This window comes from Eucalyptus grandis, chromosome 8, assembly GCF_016545825.1.
Source record: "Eucalyptus grandis isolate ANBG69807.140 chromosome 8, ASM1654582v1, whole genome shotgun sequence".
NCBI classification, from domain to species: domain Eukaryota; kingdom Viridiplantae; phylum Streptophyta; class Magnoliopsida; order Myrtales; family Myrtaceae; genus Eucalyptus; species Eucalyptus grandis.
In genome coordinates, this window is record NC_052619.1 from 43,433,014 (window position 1) to 43,439,013 (window position 6,000).

The following is a 6,000-nucleotide window of genomic DNA, read 5'->3' on the forward strand; positions in this document are numbered from 1 at the left end:
GCCATAGGCATGGGATCTCACCGCCGTCACATCGCCATTGCCGTGGACCTTTTTTCTCGCTAATCCAATGAGTTAACCACATAATCCTTGAATAGGTTGTTAATTGCACTTAGTTAGATGGATTAATGTTAATTAGCTTAGTTAGATTAGTATTAAGTGAGATGAGCCTTAAGATGGATTAGTGCTAATCTAGAATGGTTAAATTAGCCTTAAGATGAATTAGTACTAATCTAGAATGGTTAGATTAGCCTTAAGATAGATTAGTGATGATCTAATTGGTGAGATTAGCACTAATGAGCTTGGATTAGTCCAAATCAGTGGACTTTCTGCAATTCTGATTTCTGGACCCTCGCTGTTTGTCATTTTTGTAGATCAAAATGAGTTGTGAATTTGAGATCAATTCCTTCTTGAGAAATGTTTTTGATATCTTCAGTTATGACATATATTTTATTCAAGATTTTGGGGATTTAAAAAGAAGGAGATACCAGCTTCATCATTTCAAAACAGAATCTCTGTTTTCGCTGGAACTAGTGACTTTTCAGGATTCAATGGGATTTTTATCAACTCTTAAGTTTGAATTTCAAAATGATTTTTTCACAAAATTGTTTGTTACATCTTGTAGTTTAACATAATCAAATTTCAGATCAAATAAAAAATTTTGGATCTCGAACCAAGCTGGTTTTGGAAAATAGACTTTCTGAAAACGGACACAATTTTCTATATTGGATTGAGTAATTTACTGGACCAAATCTAGAAAGGTCTGGGTTAAGGTGGCTTCATAAAAAAATATTCGTTTATGTGTTCTTTACAACATATTCAAATTTGGGAATTTTCCAAACTCGTTTAATTAGATTTTTGGATTTAAACTCGGAGACGTGTGAGTGGACCATTTCTGCCGGTTAGGACTGGTAGTAGTTTGGTGTTTGTTCTTGATATTATGCTTTCTAAACCATGCCTATTTGGTGATGTAGTTTCTTTGTAATATGCTTAGAAATGATGTGTGATGAGGTGAAAATGGTTGTGCCATGATTGTGGTTTATTGTTATTGCTTTATGTGGCAAATATTGAAAGAGAATGTGTTAGATTGAGAAAACCGATTGGTTGTCAGTAGGTAAAGGACAAAGTGTGCACGATAGCAAAGCATTGTATGAGCCACCTCTAGAACCTTGTACCATTGCTTATGACAGTTAAGAACTAAGTGCTACACGACAGCTTAATTTCGTGGGAGTCACCTCTAGTAACTTGTACCATTGCTTATGATAGTCAAGAATTAAGTACTACAAGACAGCTTGACTTCGTGGGAGCCACCTCTGGTAACTTGTACAATTGCTTATGATAGTCAAGAACTAAGTGCTACACGACAGCTTGACTTCATGGGAGCCACCTCTAGTAACTTGTACCATTGCTTATTATAATCAGGGACTAAGTGTCATACGATATCGGTACTTCGTGGAAGGAGGCAGCTCTAGAACTTTGAGATTGAGATTGAGATTGAGATCGAGATTGAGTATTGAGTATCGAATTTAAATCTTGAAAGTGAATATCGGGTGTGGATTGAACCACCGATATGAGTTACCCATGCCTAATTATGGGATGAAATTGTGTGGCACGGAATGTGATGTGTCATAACGATTTGACCTCATAATCGGGACTCTTGTGAATTGTTTGATGAGTAACATGAAGTGTGCCAACTATTGTTTATGCATGCTACATTTATGAGTGCATATGAGATATACTAATGTGCAGGGACGTGCCCAAGCGAGATAAGTTTTGAGTGGTGCATGTTTAGGATGCCTTTGAGTAAATTCTCACCCTAGTCAGGGCTTAGGGTTTAACTCATTGAGATTTTTATCTCACCCCTCATGGGTTACCTTTTTCAGGGTCATAGTGTGGAAGATTCAAAGCCTGAGGCTGAAGGGTCCAGTTTGTAGATGGCTTAGTGGTTTCTTTTGGAGTTAGACCTTTGTATATGAACCTATAGGTCTAACTCGGTTTGTTTATAAAGTGTGTGTTAAGGAAAATTTTGTTGTCTTGCTTTTCTATCCCAAGTGGGTTGTTGTCTAGAGATTGTTTAATTCGCTTCCGCATATGAATAAAATAAAAAGAATTGGCAACACATCCTAGGAATGTCGCAATTTAGTCGACTACCAAGGGATGTGCGCGTGCTCGAGGATTGGGGCGTAACAATATTTATACACAGAAAATAAATTATTTGAAAATATTCCCTAAAAATGATTATTTGTATCGTTCACAAAAATGAAAAAGTGAAAAATATTTTTATTATTAATAAAAATATTTCTACATAAATTATTGTTAATATTGAAAATATTTGTCATTAATTAATTATTTCATGAAACAAACAGAACCTTAACCAAGAAAAAGCTCTAGGAAATTTCAGTTCAAAACACGAGGAGTGAAAACCACTAAACAATAGAAGTAAAAGATAAGCGATGTTTCGGTTAACTCAAACGTGAGAAACGTCAGGGATGACGGAATGCTGACTTGTGTGGTTGTTGAAATTTATGTCTTCCACGCATTGGCGTGCTGATGCTGAGAGGCCTAGTTTGCACATGTTTATTCCCGGGCAATCATCGAATTCACATGAGGGCGAGGATCAGAAGAGGTCTAACTGTATGAACACTTACAAATATAGCTGACCCGTAAAATACGGGTGAGCTGTACCTTTCAAGTCCATAAAGAATTGAACATTTCTTTTGTTTAGTAGATATCAACTTACTGATTTAATTTAGTCAAATTTATCGCCTTTACTGTTTCTTTAATCAAGCCAAAGCCAAAGGCTAAGCAATTTGTAAAAATTTTCAACTTTGCCCGACACAAGATTATTATTGGTTTTTAGTATAACGATTCTTATCTCCCTTACACACCTATAATTCAAGTTGTGTTTCTTCAAATATGTATAAAAAAAAGTGAAAAAAGACCGGATCGTGCAAATCTTGGTTCATTTAGATTAAAGATAAGTTTATACAATTTTCTCATGTTATCTTCATAAAAAATGTTTTGATAGGTTTTACGTATTGATGTTTAAAGAACATGCATAGGTAAGATTAAACTATAAATGCAGTGGAAGCAAAGATAAAATTCTACAATACATATATCTCTAAAGGTATTGTTTGTGTGTTTTAATAAAAAATCATAAGAACAAATGAGGTTAAACAGATTACCTATTGTAGTGTGCTTTAAACGACTTGTACTCTCATAGAGTGCTTTAAATGATTTGATTCAGATGTTCTTCAATTTGAGCCCTACAAATATTGGACCTTTAGTTCAGATACACCGCCAATCACACATCAAATGGAAGAAAGAACTCGGAATAATCATCACTAAAATTGTGCTAGCAATCTCATAGAGATTATTCGCCGCACTCTTGATACTTCAGTCACAGCACTAATGAGAGAAAAACCTTTTTCCTCTAACACACATACTGCACAAAATCACCCCCTACAGCAACTGTCGCTGATCGTTACTTTTTATTTGCGATCAGCAACTGTTGATCGTGCGCCATGTGCACAACGTGCACGATCAGCAACTGCTGATCGTGTGCGTTGGCACACGTGCACACGGTTGCTGACCGTGTGCTTCTCAAGGTCAGCCCTCACTTATTTTATTTTATTTTATTTCTAATAAAACACAAGAGTGCACGACCACCATGTGTACATTTTCATTTGCGATCAGCAACTTGCTGATCGCGTGATCATTTGCGATCAGCAACTGTTGATCGTGCGCCATGTGCACTTGCTGACCGTTTTATTCAACCCACACTTATTTTATTTTTAATAAAACATAAGAGTGCACGACCACCATGTGTACATTTTCGGCCCATTGATATGTGTCCACATTGGGCGTGTGTGTACATCATATGCACGAACGTTCATGACCAAAATAAAAATTTAATTCAGCTCAACTTAATTCAATTGCTATGATTGTAAACATATTTGCAATATTATCTCTCTCATTTAACGTTATTCTAAAATTGATTATAATGTGTAACATCCCTAGATTCTATCGGAGGAAACATCTTCCAGAGATTTTGAAGATACCGAAACTATCCTTAATATATTACTTACTATGTTATTTGCAGATGTTTGGACCAAAAGACTACAGAACATCCATGGTGTGATCAATTGGAAAAAAGATTACAGTTGTCATGTTATTACAAATAGTATCAGTCAACCAAAAAGATCGGGTATTGATAATGTTTATATCGGCGCAGTAAAGATCAGGTTGATGGTGATGTAACAACCAACTACATCAGTTAATGTTGATTAAGTCAGTTAAAGAGTCATTGTAAGATCTGAATTCTCATAGCAATATAATCAAAATAAAGTATGCAGTAGAGTAACTAGAGTGTCTAATAGGTCAATCAAAAACTACAGTGAGAAGATAGCAACAATTCTTATTTTTGGTAACTCTGCAGGAGTCCTAAAAAAGAAACTATATAGGCAGTATCTTCCTGAACAACAGCTCAACGGAAATTGTTCAATGGTCACCTATCTGTCTAAATCAACCTCAATAGATAGTTTGAGGAATAGTATAAAAGAAAAGACATTGAGGAATCAAGAGAGCATGGCACATAAAAGATCAAGTAACCTACGTTTCATTGTTTTGATATTAAAGCTCTCTATTTTACTGTCTTGCTTGTCCGCTGCTTAGCAATTGTGCTATAGATTAAGTGTACAAATGTAAGAGCAGCAATTGAGTCCATATAGTATGATCTACCACATAAAGGATCAGTACGAGTCAATTGTAACTTTCCAAGCAAATTGTTAGTGGAATCCAGCCTGTCTTGAAGCTGCTAGTCTAAAGAGTGGACGTAGGCTTGAGAATAAAGCTGAACCACTATAAGTCTTTGTGTCCCACTATCTTCTCATTCATATTGGCATACAATTAGTGTGAATTTGGTTAAGCATCAAGTCATGGTGATCTTTACTTGGTTATTAGCTAATTTTTGCAAAGGATCATCAAAATTTGAAGACAAACTATTCACTCCCCTCTAAGTCGTATTGTTAGCCTCAACAATTGGCATCAAAGCTCTATTACTCTTTATCTGAAGTGAATTTCCTCCAAGTGCAAAGATCCTTTATCATGGCTAACCTTGACAATTTCTTTACCAATGATGTTTAAGCTCCCAACAAGCTGTCTTACTTCGACGGAAGCAACTATTATCATGCCCTGATTCTCGAGTGCATGTCCATCCCTCGGTGGTCGATTAAATTTGTGACGTCTCAAGACACGTTGCCGACCTATTCATTTTAATGCGTATGCGAAAGCAAACTATTACCCCTAACAACAACCAACATGGGATAGAAAAGCAAGAAACACATTCACAACCAAAACACTTTTATAAACACCCGGATCTATATACAACACTAGACTATAGACAAAAGTCTACTCAACAGAAAAGCCTACAAGTCCTCTAAGCTCTTGAATCCTCAACTGAAAACTCCGAGGTCTCCCACAGACTCAGGTCTAGCACTGCACCACCAGGAGAGTCAGCGGTACCTTCGCCATGAGCGATGTCTATCACCAAAGCTGGGACCTCACAATCTTGCAGGGGACCCTCTCTGGGTCCATTAAGCTTGCAACAATACCATGCTCTGAATCGATGAGGTATCCTCTCAGGTAGGCCCACATTGACCTAGACGATGGTCATCACGAGTTCATAGACCCCGACCCCGGGAATAGGAATGTTGATAGACCACTTGGTAACCCTCTTAGGCTGCCCAAAATGTTCCGGAGAAACCGCCATCTAAGGATCTGAAAAGATTGAGCCCATGACGAGATAAAACAATGCCTTAGCAAGTTCACCCCCTAAACTCGGACTAGGAAGGAAATACGCCTAAAGACAGTCTATGCACACACAAGATAGAGGACTTACCTTGCCTCAGTTCCTTCCTACATGTTAGTACAATTCATAATCTCGACCAATCATTTCCATCTAATCGATCATTTAATCCATTCAACTCGATACAATTGATATGA